The 27,979-nt window shown below is 46.6% G+C and overlaps 1 long non-coding RNA gene across 2 annotated transcripts; it reads left to right on the top strand.

The window, feature by feature from the left end:
* Positions 1-57: 57 nt before the first annotated feature.
* On the top strand, positions 58-23,856 carry LOC146810969 (uncharacterized). Of its 2 annotated transcripts, XR_014965759.1 has the most exons (4): positions 58-337; positions 5,223-5,986; positions 18,063-18,325; positions 23,211-23,856. It is a non-coding gene; the product is annotated as an uncharacterized LOC146810969 (long non-coding RNA). The 2 variants fall into 2 exon arrangements; XR_014965760.1 differs by lacking the exons at positions 58-337; positions 23,211-23,856 and adding an exon at positions 718-838 and having other exon boundaries at positions 18,063-18,504.
* Positions 23,857-27,979: the final 4,123 nt, after the last annotated feature.

The following is a 27,979-nucleotide window of genomic DNA, read 5'->3' as shown; positions in this document are numbered from 1 at the left end:
GTTCGGACAGTCCATCCAAGCTTTCATCCACAGCCTCGGTGACCCCAGGAACCCCGCCCCTCTTTCTCTTACAGGAGCCAATCCCGAACAGCGACCCACCGGAAGGACAACCCCTGATTCCCGGAAGTCCCTCCTACCCGTTCCCCGCCGGGGACAGAAAAGCCGGAAGACAGGAAGCAGAGGTGGTCGAAGGATCGTGGAAGGAGAGTCCGGCAGGAGATACGACGAAAGGAGAGGACGAGAGCGGCGAACCAGAAGAGTGGTCGGAAGACTGGTGGAGTCCCCCGGAGGAGGCTGAAGAGCGGCCGTAACTCGGATGAGAGTTACGGCGGAGCCCGTGAGTACCAGTTTTCTTCCAGTATAGCACTCTAAAGCACCCGTGTGTATCTTGGGTTCTTTGTACATAGATGTATATAGTCTCTCTCCTGTTAGCACCCCTGCACACTAGTAGGATCTCTCAGTATCCATTGTACAGCACCCCACGCTTTGTACATAGTATCCCACTCAACCCCCTTTCCGAACACCCATCTTTCCTCGACTTGTCCCTCTTTCTCCTTGTCCCTTCTCCTCACACCCCCTCCTCTTTATCACTCCCCGGTGAAGGTTACGGCAGCAACATAGACTGTCCGCAGGTCTAACGGCTCCTTCTGTGTTTTTGTCTCACTGCCCTCCGAGGTGTCCGTCCTTCCCCCTTCCTGGGACCAACGTCGGCGACTTGGACAGCAGAAGACCTTCGGTGACGACGACCTCAACCGACGGGATCCCACATCGCTTCCACCCCCTCCTGCAGAAGACCCGCATTCTATCCTGTTGCACACCGTACCTTGGACTCAATAAAGTAGACTATTGCACACTATATACGGCCTCCTTGCCTGCTTTTCCAGCCCGCCAAATCCCAAAGATCACAGGTGGTGTCAGAAGTGGGATCAGCTGGAAGCATGGAGGCCGTAATAAAGAAAATGGCGGAGAATCAGGAGCAGATGGGGATAATGATGGAGCGGTTCTTGAAGACGGCCGAGGAAGATCGCGGCCAACTACACGATGTGTTAAAGGGTCAGGGGACCACCCATGAACAGGCTATGGGAAAACTGACCACTGTGTTGGAGCACCAGAGACCAACCACCTCCCTACCCTCAGTGGTGCTGCAAAAATACGTGCCCGGGGAGGATCCCGATTTTTTCTTTACCAATTTTGAGAGATTGGCACAGGCTGCAGCATGGCCTGCCGACCGCTGGGGTCATTACCTGGGTCCCTTATTGACCGGCGAATTACAGGCGGCGTACCAACAGGCGAACGTACAGGGTACCACACCGTATGGGGACATAAAGAAATGCATCCTTGAACGGTTGGGTATCGACGATGAAACTTATCGCAGGAAACTACGGCAAATCAAGGAAGGACCCCAGGAAACCCCGAGAGCTCTATCCTTTAGGATTAAGGACCTGGCTAATAGGTGGTTGAGACCAGAATCCTCCACCATGGACGACGTGTTACAAAAAATCTACCTAGAACAATTTCTGATGTCCTTGTTGCCCGGCACCCAAAGGTGGGTACGACAACACGCCCACCTTACCCTAGACACTGCGGTGGAAATTGCGAGTGCCTATAGTCGGGCACAAGAGATCCAACGAAGTAAGGAAGATCCGCCCCCCAAACCACATCCCTCCACAAACCTCCGACCTCCCCGTCCGTCTTTCCAAAGGCGACCGGAACCAATCCCCCTGCTCCCATACCCCGTACCTCCCCGACCTAATAATCCCGGACCCCAGTGTTACCATTGCGGGGGTTTTGGTCATATTGCTCGGTTGTGCCCCCAGAAGGAGGAACCGATGGAGGTGGGACTCGCCAGGAATTATGTGTGTTCGGTCCCAGGCACGTCACCTCCGTCGTTCCGCTGCCCGGTAAGCTTTGATGGGCAACCACTTATGGCCTTGGCTGACTCGGGGTGTCGTCAGAGCGTTCTCCGGCCCCAGCTCTTGCCTCAACCTGTGGGGCCGACGTCAGGTACGGTCGCCATTCAATGTGTCCATGGAGACACAAAACAGTACCCCACTACTCAAGTTCGGGTCCAACACCCCAAAGATCCTGGAACCACCCTCTCTGTTGGTCTTGTCCCCACTCTACCGGAACAGGCTATTCTAGGAAGCGACTATATGGGACTACCAGGACTTCTGCAAGAAACCACTGATTCCCTGACTCGTTGGTGGGGAGAAGCCCCGTTCCCTCAAGGACCTGTTTCCCCTAGGACTGATCCCAAGCCACCGAAACCCAAAGCCCAGAAAAAGAAGGAGAGACGTGAATACACCGGTGTCTTCCCAGTAACCCTCGAAGAACACCCGTGGCAGACCGACAGAGAATTCAGGGCAGCCCAGCGAGAGGATCCGGTGCTGCAGGAAGCATGGGCCAAGGCAGTAGACCACGAGGATCCTCTTATAGTAGGTCCCTACTTCTTTAAGAAACATGGGTTGCTATATCGGAAGGGAGGGACCCACCAAAAACCACAATTACTCATACCCGGTCCCTTTCGGGAGAAGGTACTCTTTCTGGCCCACAGCCACCTTCTGGGGGGACATTTCGGAGACGAGAAAACCAGCCAAGCGATCTTAGACAGGTTCTATTGGCCAGGGGTACACCAAGCCATCAAAACATACTGCAGAGAGTGTCCGGTCTGTCAGAAACACAGTAGATACCAACCTCCAAGGGTACCCCTACAACCCCTGCCCCTCATTGACGTCCCTTTCAGCAGGGTAGGCATGGACATCATAGGGCCCTTGCTACCTTCCCGAAGTGGTTGCCGATACGCCCTAGTTATCGTGGATTACGCCACCCGCTTTCCCGAAGCCCTTCCCCTACGACAACCCACCACCCAAAACGTTGCGAAAGCTCTCATCACTGTGTTCTCAAGGGTAGGATTTCCCCGGGAGATCCTGACGGATCAAGGCACTCCCTTCGTCTCCTCCCTTATGAAACAGGTCTGCTCCCAACTAGGGATTAAACAGATACGCACCTCGGCGTATCATCCACAAACCGATGGGTTAGTGGAACGATACAATGCCACCATAAAACAAACCCTAAAGAAACTATTAGGGCTGGAGGCGAAGAGGTGGGAGGAGATGTTACCCCTTGCCTTATTTGCGATACGTTGCAAGACGCAGAGCAGCACAGGATATTCGCCCTACGAACTGTTGTATGGCCGGCCCCCTCGTTCTCTATTAGATATGGCTCAGGAAGCCTGGGAGGCAGAACCAGATCGCACCCGCCCCCTCCCGGAATATATGGAGAACCTCAAAAACCACTTGTCTCTAATAAGGGACATAGTACATCAGAATCTTACACAGGCACAAGAGAAACAGAAGGGTCAGTATGACAGAGGCACAAAACACCGGGTCTTCTCAGTGGGAGACCTAGTTCTCTTAATGATGCCCTCTTCCGATCAAAAGCTCCTTGGACAATGGCAAGGTCCCTACACCATACTCCGACAAATAACCCCTGTCACCTACGAAATACAACTAGACCCCACACGGGGTACCACCCAGATTTACCACGTCAACCTACTAAAAAAATGGGAAGGTCCTCGTCCCGTCCTGACCGGCTCTGTGGGTCTGGAACCCCTTTCTTTCTCCCCTTGCATAGACCCCGCCCTACCTCCGTCCCTGAGTGTAGCCCTCCAACATCGTCTCTCCCCTTTACAACAGGTGTTTTCCTCTTTGCCTGGTCACACCTCCATTACTGAGCACGCCATACAGACGAGTCCGGGGAAAGTGGTCCGACAAAGGCCTTATAGGGTCCCTGAAGCCCGTAGAGCGATCATACACCAGGAAGTCGAACAAATGTTAAAACTGGGCATTATAGAACCCTCTGTAAGTGACTGGAATTCCCCAATAGTGCTTGTACCCAAACCTGATGGGTCTGTTAGATTTTGTATTGACTTCCGGGAGGTCAATAAGATATCAACCTTTGACACATACCCGTTACCCCGAGTAGACGAGATGGTAGAGCGTATAGGGAAAGCCCAGTACATATCCACTCTGGACCTTTGTAAGGGGTACTGGCAGATACCCCTCAGAAAAGAAGACCGAAAGAAAACGGCATTTTCGACCCCTGAAGGTTTATATCAGTTCCTCGTCCTCCCCTTTGGCCTCCATGGCGCGCCCGCCACATTCCAACGGGCCATGAATCATATCTTACGTCCCCACACTCAGTATGCAGGGGCCTACCTCGACGATATAGTTATCTACAGCGACACCTGGTCACAACACTTGGAGCATCTCCATAACGTCATTTCCTCTTTGGGCTCCTATGGGTTCACGATTAATCCCGCCAAAACCACCCTGGCAGCCCAAACCGTTAAATATCTGGGATACCTCCTGGGTGAGGGCCTCATACGGCCCCAGAGCAGCAAAACAGAAGCCATCCATTCCCTCCCCTTCCCCCAGACCAGAAAAGACTTGAGGGCCTTTCTGGGCCTCCTTGGTTACTATCGCAGGTTTGTGCCCAATTTTTCCCAAAGGGCCGCCCCGCTCACTGACCTATTGAAGAAAGCCACGAAAACAGAGGCCATTCTGAAAAACCCGACTCCCCTATTGTGGCATGCATTTAACGATCTGAAGAATGCCTTGACCTCCGATCCCGTACTAGTTAGTCCGGATTACACACAACCCTTCCTCCTTCAGACAGATGCTTCAGAACAGGGTTTAGGGGCAGTACTGTCACAGAGGGACCACGAGGGGAACGAAAGACCCATCCTGTACCTCAGCAGGAAACTGTTTCCTCGAGAACGGAATTATGCCGTCGTGGAGAAAGAAGCTTTGGCGATTAAATGGGCAGTGGACAGTCTCCGTTACTACCTAGAAGGACGTGACTTTACCATCTTCACCGACCACGCCCCCCTTGAGTGGATGGCCCGGAACAAGGGCCACAATGACCGTGTCCTGCGGTGGTTCCTGGCCCTCCAACCATACCGCTTCAAAACAGTACACCGAAAAGGCACAGAACAGGGTAACGCGGACTTCCTCTCTCGCTATCCCCTATCCACACCGGATACAAGAAAGACAGCTAGGGAAAGGGAATGTAACGGAGACCCCCTACCTCGGGTCGGGCCCCCCTTCCTTACCCTGTCCAGAGAATCCTTTCCGCTCAATCCTCCCTGTTCGGACAGTCCATCCAAGCTTTCATCCACAGCCTCGGTGACCCCAGGAACCCCGCCCCTCTTTCTCTTACAGGAGCCAATCCCGAACAGCGACCCACCGGAAGGACAACCCCTGATTCCCGGAAGTCCCTCCTACCCGTTCCCCGCCGGGGACAGAAAAGCCGGAAGACAGGAAGCAGAGGTGGTCGAAGGATCGTGGAAGGAGAGTCCGGCAGGAGATACGACGAAAGGAGAGGACGAGAGCGGCGAACCAGAAGAGTGGTCGGAAGACTGGTGGAGTCCCCCGGAGGAGGCTGAAGAGCGGCCGTAACTCGGATGAGAGTTACGGCGGAGCCCGTGAGTACCAGTTTTCTTCCAGTATAGCACTCTAAAGCACCCGTGTGTATCTTGGGTTCTTTGTACATAGATGTATATAGTCTCTCTCCTGTTAGCACCCCTGCACACTAGTAGGATCTCTCAGTATCCATTGTACAGCACCCCACGCTTTGTACATAGTATCCCACTCAACCCCCTTTCCGAACACCCATCTTTCCTCGACTTGTCCCTCTTTCTCCTTGTCTCTTCTCCTCACACCCCCTCCTCTTTATCACTCCCCGGTGAAGGTTACGGCAGCAACATAGACTGTCCGCAGGTCTAACGGCTCCTTCTGTGTTTTTGTCTCACTGCCCTCCGAGGTGTCCGTCCTTCCCCCTTCCTGGGACCAACGTCGGCGACTTGGACAGCAGAAGACCTTCGGTGACGACGACCTCAACCGACGGGATCCCACATCGCTTCCACCCCCTCCTGCAGAAGACCCGCATTCTATCCTGTTGCACACCGTACCTTGGACTCAATAAAGTAGACGATTGCACACTATATACGGCCTCCTTGCCTGCTTTTCCAGCCCGCCAAATCCCAAAGATCACACCCTACTTCTGTCCCTCCTCGGATCTCCGACACGCAATCTTCCTGCTGGCTACTTGTCCCTTCACCTAACTGGATGTTGCAGTTTCCTACACCTCTTCGGGGGTCTTCCACAGAAATCTGTCCCTCTCTCTCTGTACCTGTCCCTTGTTCACTTAAATTTGTTACTTCAGGTGGAATTTCTCTCAGTCTCTCATCTGGTACTTCCTTTTCACTATTTTCTCTTATTGTGTCTTCAGTACTCTTCCCTCTTTTCTTTCTGTGTTCTTTCTTAGAACCCTGCGCTTCTTGCTCGTTTCCAGATTCGCCGGATTCAGAAATCTGTAATCTTCTTCTCAGAGAGCTACTTCTGGGGACTAAAGCTGAACTTGGTTCTGTTTCCCCCCTTTCAGAGTATCCTCGTGTCTTTGACCCTTCGTCAGTACTTGATTCTGATTCATCAAAGTATTCTTTTCCTGTGCTGTCCACCGGATTCGGAATTCTCAATGTATGACTGGCATGGATCCAGTTCTTCAGTCCAGCACACTTCACAGCTGTGGTCGTGGTCAGAATGACTTGTCGTGGTTTTCCCCATCTTGGAACCAGACAATTTCTTCTTCTGTGGACCTTTATCCTTACCCAATCACCTGGGCTCAGATCATGGGCTTGCTTCTTTTCAAGTGTGGTGGCATCTGGTCCAACCTGATGAAACACAGAATGAACTGCATCAGCCAGGCCTTTACAGTATTCCAACACCATGTCATCAGTTATTGTCATCAGCTTGTTGACTGGTATAAACACATGTCTCATAGCACGTCCCATGATTATTTCATGAGGACTCAATCCTGTAGTTCGGTCTGGAATTGACCTTATTGTCATGAGTACTAGAGGCAAGACATCAGGCCATTTCATACCTGTGGCCAAACACATTTTCCCTATTCTATTTTTGATAGTACCATTCATCTGTTCAACCACACCAGAAGCCTCTGGTCGGTAGGCACAATGTAGTTTTTGTTGTACATTCAATGCTTCACAAATTAATCCTACAATCTCATTATGGAAATGTCCTTCTCGGTCTTACTCAGTTGTCACTGGGAACCCGAACCTCGGGATGAACTCTCTCAGCAGTAGCTTAGCTACGGTCAACCCATCATTTCTTCTTGTTGGGAATGCTTCCACCCACCTGGAGAATAGGCAGACCACAACCAAAACATACCTCAGTCTGTTACAGGGAGGCATCTCAATGAAATCTACTTGCATTCTGGTGACAGGCCCTCCTTCCCGACCTATTGTTCCCAGACTCACTACTGTCTTCCTTCCAGGATTGTATTGCTGACATATTAAGCATCTCTGACAAAGACTTTCTGCTACAAGTCTGAATTTTGCATTGTACCAGGTCTGCTTAAATGACCTGATCATGGCATCTCTCCCAATATGTCCCTGGCCATGATACATCCGTGCCATGGTAGATATCATGCTATCAGGCATAACTGGTCTTCCATCTCGATAGACCCACACATGATCCTTTTCCCTTGGGCCACATCCTGCTTTTACCCACTGTCTCATTTCCTCATCTCCTGCCTCATCCTGCAATTGTCTTACCTCTTCCCAAGTTCCCACAATGTTAGTGAACATCAATGAGCAAGAAGACATTTCTTTTTCCTTAGCCCGATTGACCGAATTCTGATTTCGCGCACAATACTGTGCCATGTCGTTGGCGTACCTGTTCCCGGTGGCAATATAATCACCACCTTGACTATGTGCAGCACATTTTACAACAGCCAATTGTTTAGGCAGCTGTATTGCCTCGAGCAATTTTCCAACCACTTCTGCATTCTTAATGGGAGTTCCACTCGAGGTCAGGAAACCTCTTTGTAGCCATAGTTGGCCGAAATCGTGGACGACTCCAAAGCCATACTGGCTGTCAGTTATCACAGTCACTCTCACACTTTTTCCAATCTTGCATGCTCTAGTCAAAGCCACACGTTCTGCTACCTGGGCTGATTTCACTCCTTTCAAATATGATGCTTCTATTACTGCTGCGACTGTCGATACTGCATACGCTGCACTCAGCACTCCTTCATCTGTTCTCAAACATGACCCATCAACGAACATCACAAAATCACTTTCTGGCAAAGGTACATCTTTTATGTCTGGTCGTGGTTTTGTACAAAAATCAAGTACATCCAGACAATCATTATCTACTTCATCTCTTACTTCCACAATTTCAGCATCAGGCAACAAAGTTGCAGGATTCACATTCACACATCTCGCAAGACTCACATTACTGGCACCCAATATGACCTTTTCATACTTAGTCAGCCGACTATGTGTCATATACTGAGTACGACTCCTTGTCAACAGAATTGCTACATCATGGGGTACAAACACTTTCAATGGATATCCCATCACAATTCCTTCACTCTGCTCCAAACTTCGACATGTTGCAGCCACCGCTTTCAAACATCCAGGTAAACCTACAGCTACTGGATCTAGCATTGATGAAAAATATGCAATTGGTCTTCTCATTTTTCCATGTTTCTGGGTCAACACAGAAAGTGCACATCCATTCCTCTCACTGCAATACAACTCAAATTCTTTTTCATAGTCAGGCATACCTAATGCAGGTGCTTCACACAAACCATCTCTCAATTGTCTAAATGCTGCTAATTCTTCTTTGTTTAGTTCAAGGGGATCTTTTACATCACTTCTCGTTAATCGCACCAAAGGCTTTACGATCAAGGAAAAGTTACCTATCCACTGACGACAGTACCCAACCATTCCCAAAAACATTCTCACTTTTCTTTGAGTCATGGGAGCTCTCATTCCTTTTATTATTCTAATTCTGTCTATGGTTATTTTCCTTAGTCCTTTCTCAATGTTGTGTCCCAGATACTGTACTTCCTTCTTGCAAAACTGTAATTTTGCTGGTGACACTTTAAGTCCTCTATCTGCCAAATGATTCAGCAAGGCTATTGTATCTACCTCACAGGCTTCACGTGTTTTTGACGCTACCAAAAGGTCATCAATATACTGGACCAATACAGAGCTTTCGGGCATTTCTAGACTCTCCAAAGACTTCTTTAATAACTGATTGAATATTGAGGGGCTTTCTGTATACCCCTGTAGGATTCGGCACCATGCCAAAATACGCTCACCAAACCGAAATGCAAAAATTTGCTGACTGTCATGGTGCAATGGGATGGAAAAGAAAGCATGACACAGATCAATTACTGTGTACCATTCTGCATCATGGGGAATCTGATATAAAATCGCTGATGGATTTGGTACAATGGGACAACATGATACCACAATTTTATTCACCTTTCTCAGATCTTGCACTATCCTGAATTTCCCATTAGGCTTTTTCAGTCCCATTATCGGTGAATTACATGGACTACTCATTATTTCTCTCAAGATTCCTTGCCTGATCATTTTCTCTATCACAGGAGTTACACCTTCAATTATTTCAGGTGTCAATCTGTACTGTGGAACATTTGGATATGTTACTCCTTCTTTTACAGTTATTTTAACTGGATCTACATTTCTCATTAGTCCTACATCTTCTCCAGTGAAATCCCAAACCTCTGCCTTTACAGATTGTCTCAATTCTTTAGGTAATTCATCAGGGTTGAATACCGCATATGTTTCTGTAACTTCACTTTCTCTGTTAGCTAGGGTCATCTTATACAATACATCATCATCTGGTGTTTCAAAAGCTATTCCATCCGGAGTACAAAATATAGTGCAATTCATTTTGTACAACAGGTCCCTACCTAATAAATTCAGAGGACTGGAGTCACACACCACAAAGCGGTGCATTTCTGAAAATTTCCCTATGCTGACTTTCACTGGTTCTGTAAGATATGTCTTAATTTGTCTGTTGGACACACCAACTACTTGGATCGTTTCATCCGAGAGATGAAGATTCTAACAGTTGATCGAGTAGCACCAGTATCCACTAGGAAAGTAATATTTTCATCATTAACCCTCCCATCTACAAAAGGTCCTGTCTGGTCTACTTCTAGAGTTGCGCCAAGTACGCACTCTTTATCCTCCCTTCGGCACCGTCAATAGCTCTCTTCTGCGTCACTCTCATCGCGTTGCAGCCAATACTGCAAGACAGCGCTAGCGCGTGGCAGCTTATTTACCTGTTCTTCATTGTAGAATCCCGATTCACTACTATACTTCTGTGTGTTTATGCTCTGTGGAAAAGGCGGTTTTGGCACCTGATTCTGTGGGGGAACAACTTGCTGCTGTTGCTGCAGTTGACCACTCACCTCATGCTGCACCTGTGGGTTCAATGATGGATTTTCATTATTAGTACTCGGGGGAAACTTACACTCAGATTTCCAATGCCCTATCCTGCCGCAATTATGACACGGGAACTTCTTTTTAGCTTCTTCAATATTCCCTTTGTACTTCCCATTACTAAATTTTGGCTTTGTCCCTGCTTGTTCCACCAATTGTGCTTCCTGTCTCTCCGCTACCTTTACCTGTGCCCACATTGCCTTCTCCTTTAACTTCCGCTGTTTTGCTTCAATTTCATCACTGAAGTATTTAGCATGTCTCAATAATACTTCATCTATTTTCTTGTTTTGCCAATCTACCGTATGCTGTTTAATCATCTCACCAATTTCTGGTCGTAGACCATATACAAATCTGTATACAAAATGGCTTAAATCCTTTTCACTCAGATTCTCATCTCCGCTAAACTGCTTAAAAGCTTGTATTAGCCTCTCGTAGTATGCATGCACTGACTCTTCACTTTCCTGGTGTGTTCGATCAATTTTTACCCAGTCTGTCTCTTTAGGGGGTACTTTATTTTTCAGAAAACCATAACCTGCTCATATTTCTTCATTACCTCGGGGTCTGGTGCTCCTGTTTTAGGATCCCTAGGATATTCCTTGGTTGGCCAATTTATCATTAGCGTATACTCTGACCATAGATCTGCTGGTACAATTATGTCAAATAGACTATTCAAATCGATCCATAGTACTTTAGACAATTTCACAAATCTGTCTATCTGCCTGTACCACTCGACGGGCTTTTTGCGTAGTCGAGGGAAATCATTCGTAAAAGACAAAATGTCCTGTCTCGTCCATGGGACATGTACATATCCTCCTCCTGGAATCTCTCTCATAGGGCATTCTGTCACTACCTTCTCATTTTCTCTTACAGGAAAGGCTGAAAATGTCTTATCTTAGGCATCATCTCGTTTTCTATACCACCTGCTTCTCCATTTATCCACGGCTCCCCATTTTCTCAGCAAAATAATTATGTCCTTAATTTGACCTATTCGTCCTGTGGTGTTCATATTCTCAATTTCCTTTTCAGTAAATTCTACTCAATATGGTTTCTGTAAGGCTTTTACCTTTTCAATATCAATACCCATTTCATTAGCTACTTCTTCTAACCTTTCATGCAAGTTTTTCGCTCTCCAGGTCACACTTTTGCACAAAAATAATAGTTCTTCATCCTGATAGGTTTTCAATTCTTCTGTCGGGATAGTCCCTACAATCAATTATTCCAATACCATTCGTAACTTGGCCACATCAATTGATTGGGATTCCTTGTTTTTCCTCTGCAAGCTTCTTAACCATTCATTTAACTCGTCTGTTGAGGGTCCTACTGGTTTTTCTATACTTCCGTGTCCAAAATCTTTTTGTGTTTCTGACACTGTCTCTATCATTGTCATACTTCTCTCTGCACAATTCTGATCAACAAATGGATTATTTGTAAAATTTGGTTCCATTACACTCATAGTCTGCCTCCATGGATTTTCATTCTGACTCACTCTTGGTTGTTCTATGGGTTTATTACTTCTGTAAGGGACTGTCAAACAATGCTCACTGTCCTTCTGTTTGTCAAAAATAGGCATTACTGGACCTATCGTTACTGGAACAGTTAGTGCTTCTAGATTCTTAGTCAATTCTCTTATTTTCTCAGTTAATTCCAGGGTTGTTTTTGCTAATTCTGCAGAATTTTCTCCATCTGTTCTTCCTTCCGATCTCTTTTCTACTTCCCTGGTAACACTGTTTTTACTTAAACTTAGGGATTCTGGTTCCGATTTTATAATTCGCATCGTTTCCCTCATTGGGGCACTTGGACTTACCATTTCTGGTTCTGGTCGATACGGTGGTGAATTTTTATAGAACATATCATCAAGAACATCATCCTCAGACTCATTTGCTCCATACCCTCTCGACTCCAAATTATGCGTCTTTTCTGCACACTTTCGACCTTCATTCTCTCCTACAGTTCTTACAGGGAACACACCCTCAGTCATACTCGCATCTCGCCATCTTTTCATTCGATCGCTATGCGTTTCGTGTCCATATGGTCTTCCAAACCAGTACCTATATCCTCTACCACTTCTTTGTCTTTCTCGTTCATGCATTTCGTCTTCCCATTCCGTCAAAGCCTCAAACTGTGTCGGTCTAGGTCTTGGTTCCAAATGCATCATCCTTTCCCTCAAATTTCTTAAAACAGCCAAATTAAATGAACCATGCTCTGGAAAAGCTAATACTCCGTTGTCCTTGGTGTATCTCACCCAGCTATCTAACCAAATACAAGTACCCATATTTCGCAATCATAAAGGATGCAGGGGTTTTCGATGGAGGAAGTAACTGTCCTTCCCTAGTCTTAACTGGTTTGTCCTTCTTAAATCACTTCTTGATTCTCCCTAACCAGGTTTTCTTTTCTTTCTCTGGTGGGTCGTAATACATTTTCTTGTCTTTCGCGCAACGCTAGTCCCTCTTTACAGCTGTACCGCTAATCTATCCAATCACAGCGCAACTTCACACCAACGCACCAATTCAAAGCTTCCAGGTCACTGTCACAGTCCTCAAATCCTAGCGCGACTCACACTAACGCACCAATAAAGAGCGTCTACGTCACCCTGTTTCCTCCAATCCTAGCGCGGCGTTCACTAAAGCACCAATCTGGGGTGATTCACAGTTCCGACCGACTGTCCAATCTCAGCACGGTCGTTTTGACGTCAGCAGCCGCTGCGGCAGCTCCTACTCCTGCTTCTGTCTACCCCTCCTTTACAAATCCGCTCAATAAGTTTTTGTTTCAATTTCTACACTTCTGTTAGTAACAACATAGAAACATCTCCATTGTCCGCATCGCTAACCAAAGAACAGCAAAAAGACCTTTCTCACGAGAATTCCGTCTTTCCCGAGAACAGCGCTTACCTCTGCCCTACTACGGAATCATTACTTCCGTTGATAAAGTAGCACATCCTTCTACTTCACCCTTCTAACAAGCATTTGCTAATTGTTTCTCTAGCATTTAAGACACATAGTTGGAGACCCAATGCTCCTGAGAAATAAACCTAGAGTTTCGCAATCAACCCAAATGCCTTTGCATTCATACTCTTTCACACAAGAAAAAGTAGTACATTCACACAGAATCCTGTCTTTCCCGAGAACAGCGAACAGTCTGTTCTACTACAGAATTATGACATACTTTAACAAAGCAGCGCTTACCTCTGCTTTGTCCTTCTAACAAGCTCAGAGAGTACCTATTACCTTTCCAGTGATAAGCGTTATCGGAATGCCAGTTGGATCCCTGGTACCTAAGACCAGAATTTCACAGGTAACCTTCGCTATCATACACACTTTTCTCACACTATAAATGTCTCTAATGGCAACACACGACGATGCTACCGAATCGAACCCATACAATGCGCCGTGCAACTTCAATTGTCACACGTTTCCCCTGTGTACCTACAGGGCAACAACAATTCTGTCTTTCCCGAGAGCAACGCTTACCTCTGCTCTACTACGGAACCGTTACAAACTTCCGACTTCCTACATCCCAGAAGCCGTGCAAACAACATTAAACTCGACGCAACTCAACATAGAGTGTTAGTACATAAATCAATACCAATCAATAACCAAAATCAATAAGCAATGTACAAGCAATAATCACTAAACCAAAACAATAACAACCATCATACTGCTACCAGAAAAACTGCTCCAGCGCGGATTGCAAAATCCCTCTCTACCGTCACGGACCAAAGATCTCACATACACACACTATCCATACATTCGCTGGTGGGGCCCATAACACCAACATTCACTCACTATCAGTCCGTGTGGGAGGCGATTATCCTTCCAAGCGCTGGAAATGAGAGATGGGAAAAATTACCACAATCTACCTTAATGAGCATCAAATCTACACAACCTTCTGATACTCATTAGGCCCTGAATTTCACCTTTGGTATTCCTCTCATAAAACGGGACGGATCAGCTAGTTGCTGGTTTAAGTGAATTTCTAATTCTCTAATTAACCTTTTCATTAACACATTTCAATGAATAAACAACCCAACTCATTTCTGTAGATGTTCAAATCCAAATTTATATTAATATTGCAAATTAAATCATTAATTTGATCAAGTTGCCATTCATATTTACCTATTCTGGCTAAAGTCGTCCTGTTTGTCAGATCTGGCAGTCTCGCAAATCTATGCCCATCAATTTTAGTAGGCTCAGTTCATCAGGAGTTGGGGCATTAATTCAGTCCGTCAAAGATTCAGGCTAACAGCTGTCCTGCAGTGTCACCGTCCTCTCTGTCAGCATGACTTCAGGAAATCGAGAAAGGCCAGAAATGAACCCGCCTACTACCTCTCTATTCTACCATAATTTATAGTAAAATCAATATCAAATGTATCAAAGTTTTAGACATCCGAGTTCGCTGATTGGACAATCAGGGGTCATCCTTTTAAGTTCTCACCAAAGTGTCTTTTGGGTTATGACCCTTGTCAGTTCCGGTTCACACCACAGTCTTTGCTCAGAATATTTGGACGACGTCCCAGGCTGTCCTTGAAAGGTACATGTTCATCTGGGGTCAGGTCCAGGCCACTGTGTATCTGTTGTCAGCGCAGGCGCACTTCACCCAAGCCTTGTTCAGCGTTGGCAGTCGGGTTAGGCACCAAAGGCAGCTATCTTTCAATAGGCCAAAATGGTCAACTTAAGCAAATCAACACAAAATCGTAATTAATACATCAAAATGACTAATTAAATGTTATTCCCTCGCTAATACCCATATGTGTTTGTATTTATCTAGCCAAAGCAACACTCAGTGCGGTTTATACTTACTAAATAAAGCACGAATCACAAAAACAGCACAAAAGCGACATATATCATGCAATATTCTAATTGTCTATGATTAGTATGCGTACGAAATTTAGTTCACGTATTAATTAAGCCATGCAGATGCAAATCCCACGTATAATTCATACATTAGTCAGGTTGGTAAATATTTTCCACATCACTCCAATCCATTAGTTTGATTATAATTAATTGATTAATTTTAATTAATAAAACAACATGCAAAATGGGGTGGGTATACAAATTTTTGCATAACCCGCTCCAGCAATCCCCCCTTTGGTGATTTTATCACCACACCACCCAAAATTTTGGTCTGTCTTACGGAATCTTTAAAATGTTTTCTTGCTCTTAATCATAATTCAGTTTCACCTACGTCTTTTCTTTTTACTGATTCGTACATACTCTCCTTCCACTCCTCCAATTCTATTTCCTCAATTTCTCTTTCTTGTTTCTTATCTTTTCTTTGTGAATTTTCACTTTTTATTCTTTTCTTATTTTTCTTGTTTCTACAGCACATACAACATAATCTTATCACTAAAATTATGCTGATTACACATGTTAATGGAAACAATATTTTATCTATAAGAGTACTACCTATTTTTACTAAGAAATTCTTAATAGCAGCTATTTTCTTTCCAATTCTTTCCCAAACACCTTCAACCTCCAGTGGTGCAAGTTCATCATGCAATTCAGTAATATTCTTAATATAAGTTTTCAGATCTTTGCTTTCGTCAGGAATGTAAGTACAACAATGTTGAACTTTCAACATTCCACAGACTCCACCCTCTTTTGCCAATAAAATATCAAGGGCAAGTCGATTTTGCATTACCATAGCACGCATGGCAACCATTTGGGTGCTAACCAATAAAAATCCTCCAGCGGTGCTTGTTGACAAGCGATCCACTACTGTTGACAATTTTCTAATTTTGTTTGCATTCAGAGTTATTCCCACTGCTGGTATCAATGCCTGAAAAATATCACCTACAATTTCTGCCCAAGATTCTCTCTTAGTTCTAGCTAAATGATTACTTAAGCTATGTATACCATCTTCTCCTCTATCCATATGAAAGATTTTCGGAAAGACCAGGCCTACGTAACATGTGCCATACCAATGGTCTGGCAAACGATAATATGCCCTGTTCCCACAAATAAAATATAATCCAGGAAAGACTGTATCTCTTGCTCCTTTAAATCCCCATCTACCCATGATTCGATATGTATCATGGCACTCACTATTACCTAGGAAATAATTATCATACACAGTTTGATTCCTTCGAATGCAAAATTTCCCTTTCTGAGGCCAATCTAAAGCTATAGTTGGACTAGCTTCTCCTTTCAAATGTTTTTCTTTCTCTATATTCCAGATTGTTTTCTCCACTTTCCCTTCTGCTGCTTTTCTTTGCATTTTCAATCTTCTTTCCTCAACCATGTCTAGGAATGTCTTTTCCTCCTTCTTCAAACTGCATGTTAGATTGTTTCTAAAAATATACTCTAATGTTAGTTCCTTAGTTTCTAAGAAGAATTCACCTAATACCTTAGCAGGTTTTACTTTGTTCAATTTATTATAAGAAGGCACTTGCGCAAAAATGTTATCTACATCTGAAAAATAATATTCTAATTTCCCTGTCTCATAAAATAAACTAGCTATTACACTACATGTTATTCCATACGTTGCTGGAAGTTGATGATAAATCACTCCCTCAGAAACAGATGCAGGTAACTGCATACATACGTAGCAGTCCCGTACGTCCATTGTCTTTACATATTCATACAATAATTTTGAAAACACATTATTAGAAAAATCTGTTATAGACCTGTCTTTATGCAAATAATTTTTATCTATTCTAGTTGGAACTACCTTTGCAATTTTCCCTATATTAGTTTTGTTCTCACTATGTCCTTCTAATGTATCTATAGTGGCCTTAAAGGAAATGACAAGAGGAAGGATGCTCCATAAAAGCATTAATAATCCTGTACAACAACAACACATTTTACACCATCTTTTCATGAATGTGCATCTACCTTTACTACTTTCTATGTTAGCCATCTTTGTTAAAATGGACCGTGTCTTTTAACTTAGCCTCTTTTACTTCACAACTAGTTTTTCTAACCTAAGGTTCTAACACCTATTTGGTTCTACCAGTTTCTATCTTTTGATTCAGTATCTTGTTTTCTTCATCAATAGTTTTCTTAACTTATTCAGTTTGGCATCTCATCGTTCTTCACTCTCCTTTCGTCATCCAAATATGGATTTTCCTGAACTTCCGTTTCTTCTTCTCCAATGTCGGACAAGAGAACTCTCAGGATTTCCGATTCTATTTCATCCTCAACCACTTTCAGTACAGTCTCCTCTGGATCTCCTTGACTATCTGCCTCTTCTCCCTTTTCAGGCAGAGCCACGTACGTCCATTCTGGTGACTTATACTTCTGGTTAGGTTTCCTTGTTCTTCTACTCTCTTTGTCTTCAGTTAATTCGTCTTCTTTTGATTTTTCTTGACTTGTCACTTCATTCACCTGTTCAGCTCTCGGTGAATTCACTTGTGTCAGTCGGTATCTCAGTTTTCTTATTTTATTGGGCCAAACATCATCTCTTGCAACTCTTTTCACTTTGCTCCCTTTGTCATTCTTTTCATTCCTCCAAGCTCTCTTTCTTAGAACTCGACCTTCAGGTATTTCATTTTCACTCTCTTCAGACTCTGTCTCAACTTGCTTTGTCTTTTCAGCGACTTCTTCTTCCACCACTTGTTTTGTTTTCCCTATGTAACGGAGACCCCCTACCTCGGGTCGGGCCCCCCTTCCTTACCCTGTCCAGAGAATCCTTTCCGCTCAATCCTCCCTGTTCGGACAGTCCATCCAAGCTTTCATCCACAGCCTCGGTGACCCCAGGAACCCCGCCCCTCTTTCTCTTACAGGAGCCAATCCCGAACAGCGACCCACCGGAAGGACAACCCCTGATTCCCGGAAGTCCCTCCTACCCGTTCCCCGCCGGGGACAGAAAAGCCGGAAGACAGGAAGCAGAGGTGGTCGAAGGATCGTGGAAGGAGAGTCCGGCAGGAGATACGACGAAAGGAGAGGACGAGAGCGGCGAACCAGAAGAGTGGTCGGAAGACTGGTGGAGTCCCCCGGAGGAGGCTGAAGAGCGGCCGTAACTCGGATGAGAGTTACGGCGGAGCCCGTGAGTACCAGTTTTCTTCCAGTATAGCACTCTAAAGCACCCGTGTGTATCTTGGGTTCTTTGTACATAGATGTATATAGTCTCTCTCCTGTTAGCACCCCTGCACACTAGTAGGATCTCTCAGTATCCATTGTACAGCACCCCACGCTTTGTACATAGTATCCCACTCAACCCCCTTTCCGAACACCCATCTTTCCTCGACTTGTCCCTCTTTCTCCTTGTCCCTTCTCCTCACACCCCCTCCTCTTTATCACTCCCCGGTGAAGGTTACGGCAGCAACATAGACTGTCCGCAGGTCTAACGGCTCCTTCTGTGTTTTTGTCTCACTGCCCTCCGAGGTGTCCGTCCTTCCCCCTTCCTGGGACCAACGTCGGCGACTTGGACAGCAGAAGACCTTCGGTGACGACGACCTCAACCGACGGGATCCCACATCGCTTCCACCCCCTCCTGCAGAAGACCCGCATTCTATCCTGTTGCACACCGTACCTTGGACTCAATAAAGTAGACTATTGCACACTATATACGGCCTCCTTGCCTGCTTTTCCAGCCCGCCAAATCCCAAAGATCACAGGTGGTGTCAGAAGTGGGATCAGCTGGAAGCATGGAGGCCGTAATAAAGAAAATGGCGGAGAATCAGGAGCAGATGGGGATAATGATGGAGCGGTTCTTGAAGACGGCCGAGGAAGATCGCGGCCAACTACACGATGTGTTAAAGGGTCAGGGGACCACCCATGAACAGGCTATGGGAAAACTGACCACTGTGTTGGAGCACCAGAGACCAACCACCTCCCTACCCTCAGTGGTGCTGCAAAAATACGTGCCCGGGGAGGATCCCGATTTTTTCTTTACCAATTTTGAGAGATTGGCACAGGCTGCAGCATGGCCTGCCGACCGCTGGGGTCATTACCTGGGTCCCTTATTGACCGGCGAATTACAGGCGGCGTACCAACAGGCGAACGTACAGGGTACCACACCGTATGGGGACATAAAGAAATGCATCCTTGAACGGTTGGGTATCGACGATGAAACTTATCGCAGGAAACTACGGCAAATCAAGGAAGGACCCCAGGAAACCCCGAGAGCTCTATCCTTTAGGATTAAGGACCTGGCTAATAGGTGGTTGAGACCAGAATCCTCCACCATGGACGACGTGTTACAAAAAATCTACCTAGAACAATTTCTGATGTCCTTGTTGCCCGGCACCCAAAGGTGGGTACGACAACACGCCCACCTTACCCTAGACACTGCGGTGGAAATTGCGAGTGCCTATAGTCGGGCACAAGAGATCCAACGAAGTAAGGAAGATCCGCCCCCCAAACCACATCCCTCCACAAACCTCCGACCTCCCCGTCCGTCTTTCCAAAGGCGACCGGAACCAATCCCCCTGCTCCCATACCCCGTACCTCCCCGACCTAATAATCCCGGACCCCAGTGTTACCATTGCGGGGGTTTTGGTCATATTGCTCGGTTGTGCCCCCAGAAGGAGGAACCGATGGAGGTGGGACTCGCCAGGAATTATGTGTGTTCGGTCCCAGGCACGTCACCTCCGTCGTTCCGCTGCCCGGTAAGCTTTGATGGGCAACCACTTATGGCCTTGGCTGACTCGGGGTGTCGTCAGAGCGTTCTCCGGCCCCAGCTCTTGCCTCAACCTGTGGGGCCGACGTCAGGTACGGTCGCCATTCAATGTGTCCATGGAGACACAAAACAGTACCCCACTACTCAAGTTCGGGTCCAACACCCCAAAGATCCTGGAACCACCCTCTCTGTTGGTCTTGTCCCCACTCTACCGGAACAGGCTATTCTAGGAAGCGACTATATGGGACTACCAGGACTTCTGCAAGAAACCACTGATTCCCTGACTCGTTGGTGGGGAGAAGCCCCGTTCCCTCAAGGACCTGTTTCCCCTAGGACTGATCCCAAGCCACCGAAACCCAAAGCCCAGAAAAAGAAGGAGAGACGTGAATACACCGGTGTCTTCCCAGTAACCCTCGAAGAACACCCGTGGCAGACCGACAGAGAATTCAGGGCAGCCCAGCGAGAGGATCCGGTGCTGCAGGAAGCATGGGCCAAGGCAGTAGACCACGAGGATCCTCTTATAGTAGGTCCCTACTTCTTTAAGAAACATGGGTTGCTATATCGGAAGGGAGGGACCCACCAAAAACCACAATTACTCATACCCGGTCCCTTTCGGGAGAAGGTACTCTTTCTGGCCCACAGCCACCTTCTGGGGGGACATTTCGGAGACGAGAAAACCAGCCAAGCGATCTTAGACAGGTTCTATTGGCCAGGGGTACACCAAGCCATCAAAACATACTGCAGAGAGTGTCCGGTCTGTCAGAAACACAGTAGATACCAACCTCCAAGGGTACCCCTACAACCCCTGCCCCTCATTGACGTCCCTTTCAGCAGGGTAGGCATGGACATCATAGGGCCCTTGCTACCTTCCCGAAGTGGTTGCCGATACGCCCTAGTTATCGTGGATTACGCCACCCGCTTTCCCGAAGCCCTTCCCCTACGACAACCCACCACCCAAAACGTTGCGAAAGCTCTCATCACTGTGTTCTCAAGGGTAGGATTTCCCCGGGAGATCCTGACGGATCAAGGCACTCCCTTCGTCTCCTCCCTTATGAAACAGGTCTGCTCCCAACTAGGGATTAAACAGATACGCACCTCGGCGTATCATCCACAAACCGATGGGTTAGTGGAACGATACAATGCCACCATAAAACAAACCCTAAAGAAACTATTAGGGCTGGAGGCGAAGAGGTGGGAGGAGATGTTACCCCTTGCCTTATTTGCGATACGTTGCAAGACGCAGAGCAGCACAGGATATTCGCCCTACGAACTGTTGTATGGCCGGCCCCCTCGTTCTCTATTAGATATGGCTCAGGAAGCCTGGGAGGCAGAACCAGATCGCACCCGCCCCCTCCCGGAATATATGGAGAACCTCAAAAACCACTTGTCTCTAATAAGGGACATAGTACATCAGAATCTTACACAGGCACAAGAGAAACAGAAGGGTCAGTATGACAGAGGCACAAAACACCGGGTCTTCTCAGTGGGAGACCTAGTTCTCTTAATGATGCCCTCTTCCGATCAAAAGCTCCTTGGACAATGGCAAGGTCCCTACACCATACTCCGACAAATAACCCCTGTCACCTACGAAATACAACTAGACCCCACACGGGGTACCACCCAGATTTACCACGTCAACCTACTAAAAAAATGGGAAGGTCCTCGTCCCGTCCTGACCGGCTCTGTGGGTCTGGAACCCCTTTCTTTCTCCCCTTGCATAGACCCCGCCCTACCTCCGTCCCTGAGTGTAGCCCTCCAACATCGTCTCTCCCCTTTACAACAGGTGTTTTCCTCTTTGCCTGGTCACACCTCCATTACTGAGCACGCCATACAGACGAGTCCGGGGAAAGTGGTCCGACAAAGGCCTTATAGGGTCCCTGAAGCCCGTAGAGCGATCATACACCAGGAAGTCGAACAAATGTTAAAACTGGGCATTATAGAACCCTCTGTAAGTGACTGGAATTCCCCAATAGTGCTTGTACCCAAACCTGATGGGTCTGTTAGATTTTGTATTGACTTCCGGGAGGTCAATAAGATATCAACCTTTGACACATACCCGTTACCCCGAGTAGACGAGATGGTAGAGCGTATAGGGAAAGCCCAGTACATATCCACTCTGGACCTTTGTAAGGGGTACTGGCAGATACCCCTCAGAAAAGAAGACCGAAAGAAAACGGCATTTTCGACCCCTGAAGGTTTATATCAGTTCCTCGTCCTCCCCTTTGGCCTCCATGGCGCGCCCGCCACATTCCAACGGGCCATGAATCATATCTTACGTCCCCACACTCAGTATGCAGGGGCCTACCTCGACGATATAGTTATCTACAGCGACACCTGGTCACAACACTTGGAGCATCTCCATAACGTCATTTCCTCTTTGGGCTCCTATGGGTTCACGATTAATCCCGCCAAAACCACCCTGGCAGCCCAAACCGTTAAATATCTGGGATACCTCCTGGGTGAGGGCCTCATACGGCCCCAGAGCAGCAAAACAGAAGCCATCCATTCCCTCCCCTTCCCCCAGACCAGAAAAGACTTGAGGGCCTTTCTGGGCCTCCTTGGTTACTATCGCAGGTTTGTGCCCAATTTTTCCCAAAGGGCCGCCCCGCTCACTGACCTATTGAAGAAAGCCACGAAAACAGAGGCCATTCTGAAAAACCCGACTCCCCTATTGTGGCATGCATTTAACGATCTGAAGAATGCCTTGACCTCCGATCCCGTACTAGTTAGTCCGGATTACACACAACCCTTCCTCCTTCAGACAGATGCTTCAGAACAGGGTTTAGGGGCAGTACTGTCACAGAGGGACCACGAGGGGAACGAAAGACCCATCCTGTACCTCAGCAGGAAACTGTTTCCTCGAGAACGGAATTATGCCGTCGTGGAGAAAGAAGCTTTGGCGATTAAATGGGCAGTGGACAGTCTCCGTTACTACCTAGAAGGACGTGACTTTACCATCTTCACCGACCACGCCCCCCTTGAGTGGATGGCCCGGAACAAGGGCCACAATGACCGTGTCCTGCGGTGGTTCCTGGCCCTCCAACCATACCGCTTCAAAACAGTACACCGAAAAGGCACAGAACAGGGTAACGCGGACTTCCTCTCTCGCTATCCCCTATCCACACCGGATACAAGAAAGACAGCTAGGGAAAGGGAATGTAACGGAGACCCCCTACCTCGGGTCGGGCCCCCCTTCCTTACCCTGTCCAGAGAATCCTTTCCGCTCAATCCTCCCTGTTCGGACAGTCCATCCAAGCTTTCATCCACAGCCTCGGTGACCCCAGGAACCCCGCCCCTCTTTCTCTTACAGGAGCCAATCCCGAACAGCGACCCACCGGAAGGACAACCCCTGATTCCCGGAAGTCCCTCCTACCCGTTCCCCGCCGGGGACAGAAAAGCCGGAAGACAGGAAGCAGAGGTGGTCGAAGGATCGTGGAAGGAGAGTCCGGCAGGAGATACGACGAAAGGAGAGGACGAGAGCGGCGAACCAGAAGAGTGGTCGGAAGACTGGTGGAGTCCCCCGGAGGAGGCTGAAGAGCGGCCGTAACTCGGATGAGAGTTACGGCGGAGCCCGTGAGTACCAGTTTTCTTCCAGTATAGCACTCTAAAGCACCCGTGTGTATCTTGGGTTCTTTGTACATAGATGTATATAGTCTCTCTCCTGTTAGCACCCCTGCACACTAGTAGGATCTCTCAGTATCCATTGTACAGCACCCCACGCTTTGTACATAGTATCCCACTCAACCCCCTTTCCGAACACCCATCTTTCCTCGACTTGTCCCTCTTTCTCCTTGTCTCTTCTCCTCACACCCCCTCCTCTTTATCACTCCCCGGTGAAGGTTACGGCAGCAACATAGACTGTCCGCAGGTCTAACGGCTCCTTCTGTGTTTTTGTCTCACTGCCCTCCGAGGTGTCCGTCCTTCCCCCTTCCTGGGACCAACGTCGGCGACTTGGACAGCAGAAGACCTTCGGTGACGACGACCTCAACCGACGGGATCCCACATCGCTTCCACCCCCTCCTGCAGAAGACCCGCATTCTATCCTGTTGCACACCGTACCTTGGACTCAATAAAGTAGACGATTGCACACTATATACGGCCTCCTTGCCTGCTTTTCCAGCCCGCCAAATCCCAAAGATCACACCCTACTTCTGTCCCTCCTCGGATCTCCGACACGCAATCTTCCTGCTGGCTACTTGTCCCTTCACCTAACTGGATGTTGCAGTTTCCTACACCTCTTCGGGGGTCTTCCACAGAAATCTGTCCCTCTCTCTCTGTACCTGTCCCTTGTTCACTTAAATTTGTTACTTCAGGTGGAATTTCTCTCAGTCTCTCATCTGGTACTTCCTTTTCACTATTTTCTCTTATTGTGTCTTCAGTACTCTTCCCTCTTTTCTTTCTGTGTTCTTTCTTAGAACCCTGCGCTTCTTGCTCGTTTCCAGATTCGCCGGATTCAGAAATCTGTAATCTTCTTCTCAGAGAGCTACTTCTGGGGACTAAAGCTGAACTTGGTTCTGTTTCCCCCCTTTCAGAGTATCCTCGTGTCTTTGACCCTTCGTCAGTACTTGATTCTGATTCATCAAAGTATTCTTTTCCTGTGCTGTCCACCGGATTCGGAATTCTCAATGTATGACTGGCATGGATCCAGTTCTTCAGTCCAGCACACTTCACAGCTGTGGTCGTGGTCAGAATGACTTGTCGTGGTTTTCCCCATCTTGGAACCAGACAATTTCTTCTTCTGTGGACCTTTATCCTTACCCAATCACCTGGGCTCAGATCATGGGCTTGCTTCTTTTCAAGTGTGGTGGCATCTGGTCCAACCTGATGAAACACAGAATGAACTGCATCAGCCAGGCCTTTACAGTATTCCAACACCATGTCATCAGTTATTGTCATCAGCTTGTTGACTGGTATAAACACATGTCTCATAGCACGTCCCATGATTATTTCATGAGGACTCAATCCTGTAGTTCGGTCTGGAATTGACCTTATTGTCATGAGTACTAGAGGCAAGACATCAGGCCATTTCATACCTGTGGCCAAACACATTTTCCCTATTCTATTTTTGATAGTACCATTCATCTGTTCAACCACACCAGAAGCCTCTGGTCGGTAGGCACAATGTAGTTTTTGTTGTACATTCAATGCTTCACAAATTAATCCTACAATCTCATTATGGAAATGTCCTTCTCGGTCTTACTCAGTTGTCACTGGGAACCCGAACCTCGGGATGAACTCTCTCAGCAGTAGCTTAGCTACGGTCAACCCATCATTTCTTCTTGTTGGGAATGCTTCCACCCACCTGGAGAATAGGCAGACCACAACCAAAACATACCTCAGTCTGTTACAGGGAGGCATCTCAATGAAATCTACTTGCATTCTGGTGACAGGCCCTCCTTCCCGACCTATTGTTCCCAGACTCACTACTGTCTTCCTTCCAGGATTGTATTGCTGACATATTAAGCATCTCTGACAAAGACTTTCTGCTACAAGTCTGAATTTTGCATTGTACCAGGTCTGCTTAAATGACCTGATCATGGCATCTCTCCCAATATGTCCCTGGCCATGATACATCCGTGCCATGGTAGATATCATGCTATCAGGCATAACTGGTCTTCCATCTCGATAGACCCACACATGATCCTTTTCCCTTGGGCCACATCCTGCTTTTACCCACTGTCTCATTTCCTCATCTCCTGCCTCATCCTGCAATTGTCTTACCTCTTCCCAAGTTCCCACAATGTTAGTGAACATCAATGAGCAAGAAGACATTTCTTTTTCCTTAGCCCGATTGACCGAATTCTGATTTCGCGCACAATACTGTGCCATGTCGTTGGCGTACCTGTTCCCGGTGGCAATATAATCACCACCTTGACTATGTGCAGCACATTTTACAACAGCCAATTGTTTAGGCAGCTGTATTGCCTCGAGCAATTTTCCAACCACTTCTGCATTCTTAATGGGAGTTCCACTCGAGGTCAGGAAACCTCTTTGTAGCCATAGTTGGCCGAAATCGTGGACGACTCCAAAGCCATACTGGCTGTCAGTTATCACAGTCACTCTCACACTTTTTCCAATCTTGCATGCTCTAGTCAAAGCCACACGTTCTGCTACCTGGGCTGATTTCACTCCTTTCAAATATGATGCTTCTATTACTGCTGCGACTGTCGATACTGCATACGCTGCACTCAGCACTCCTTCATCTGTTCTCAAACATGACCCATCAACGAACATCACAAAATCACTTTCTGGCAAAGGTACATCTTTTATGTCTGGTCGTGGTTTTGTACAAAAATCAAGTACATCCAGACAATCATTATCTACTTCATCTCTTACTTCCACAATTTCAGCATCAGGCAACAAAGTTGCAGGATTCACATTCACACATCTCGCAAGACTCACATTACTGGCACCCAATATGACCTTTTCATACTTAGTCAGCCGACTATGTGTCATATACTGAGTACGACTCCTTGTCAACAGAATTGCTACATCATGGGGTACAAACACTTTCAATGGATATCCCATCACAATTCCTTCACTCTGCTCCAAACTTCGACATGTTGCAGCCACCGCTTTCAAACATCCAGGTAAACCTACAGCTACTGGATCTAGCATTGATGAAAAATATGCAATTGGTCTTCTCATTTTTCCATGTTTCTGGGTCAACACAGAAAGTGCACATCCATTCCTCTCACTGCAATACAACTCAAATTCTTTTTCATAGTCAGGCATACCTAATGCAGGTGCTTCACACAAACCATCTCTCAATTGTCTAAATGCTGCTAATTCTTCTTTGTTTAGTTCAAGGGGATCTTTTACATCACTTCTCGTTAATCGCACCAAAGGCTTTACGATCAAGGAAAAGTTACCTATCCACTGACGACAGTACCCAACCATTCCCAAAAACATTCTCACTTTTCTTTGAGTCATGGGAGCTCTCATTCCTTTTATTATTCTAATTCTGTCTATGGTTATTTTCCTTAGTCCTTTCTCAATGTTGTGTCCCAGATACTGTACTTCCTTCTTGCAAAACTGTAATTTTGCTGGTGACACTTTAAGTCCTCTATCTGCCAAATGATTCAGCAAGGCTATTGTATCTACCTCACAGGCTTCACGTGTTTTTGACGCTACCAAAAGGTCATCAATATACTGGACCAATACAGAGCTTTCGGGCATTTCTAGACTCTCCAAAGACTTCTTTAATAACTGATTGAATATTGAGGGGCTTTCTGTATACCCCTGTAGGATTCGGCACCATGCCAAAATACGCTCACCAAACCGAAATGCAAAAATTTGCTGACTGTCATGGTGCAATGGGATGGAAAAGAAAGCATGACACAGATCAATTACTGTGTACCATTCTGCATCATGGGGAATCTGATATAAAATCGCTGATGGATTTGGTACAATGGGACAACATGATACCACAATTTTATTCACCTTTCTCAGATCTTGCACTATCCTGAATTTCCCATTAGGCTTTTTCAGTCCCATTATCGGTGAATTACATGGACTACTCGTTATTTCTCTCAAGATTCCTTGCCTGATCATTTTCTCTATCACAGGAGTTACACCTTCAATTATTTCAGGTGTCAATCTGTACTGTGGAACATTTGGATATGTTACTCCTTCTTTTACAGTTATTTTAACTGGATCTACATTTCTCATTAGTCCTACATCTTCTCCAGTGAAATCCCAAACCTCTGCCTTTACAGATTGTCTCAATTCTTTAGGTAATTCATCAGGGTTGAATACCGCATATGTTTCTGTAACTTCACTTTCTCTGTTAGCTAGGGTCATCTTATACAATACATCATCATCTGGTGTTTCAAAAGCTATTCCATCCGGAGTACAAAATATAGTGCAATTCATTTTGTACAACAGGTCCCTACCTAATAAATTCAGAGGACTGGAGTCACACACCACAAAGCGGTGCATTTCTGAAAATTTCCCTATGCTGACTTTCACTGGTTCTGTAAGATATGTCTTAATTTGTCTGTTGGACACACCAACTACTTGGATCGTTTCATCCGAGAGATGAAGATTCTAACAGTTGATCGAGTAGCACCAGTATCC

Source organism: Triturus cristatus, chromosome 7, assembly GCF_964204655.1.
Source record: "Triturus cristatus chromosome 7, aTriCri1.1, whole genome shotgun sequence".
In the NCBI taxonomy this organism is placed as follows: domain Eukaryota; kingdom Metazoa; phylum Chordata; class Amphibia; order Caudata; family Salamandridae; genus Triturus; species Triturus cristatus.
Note: the sequence above shows the minus strand (reverse complement) of the source record. Positions and strands in the feature narration are given on the sequence as shown.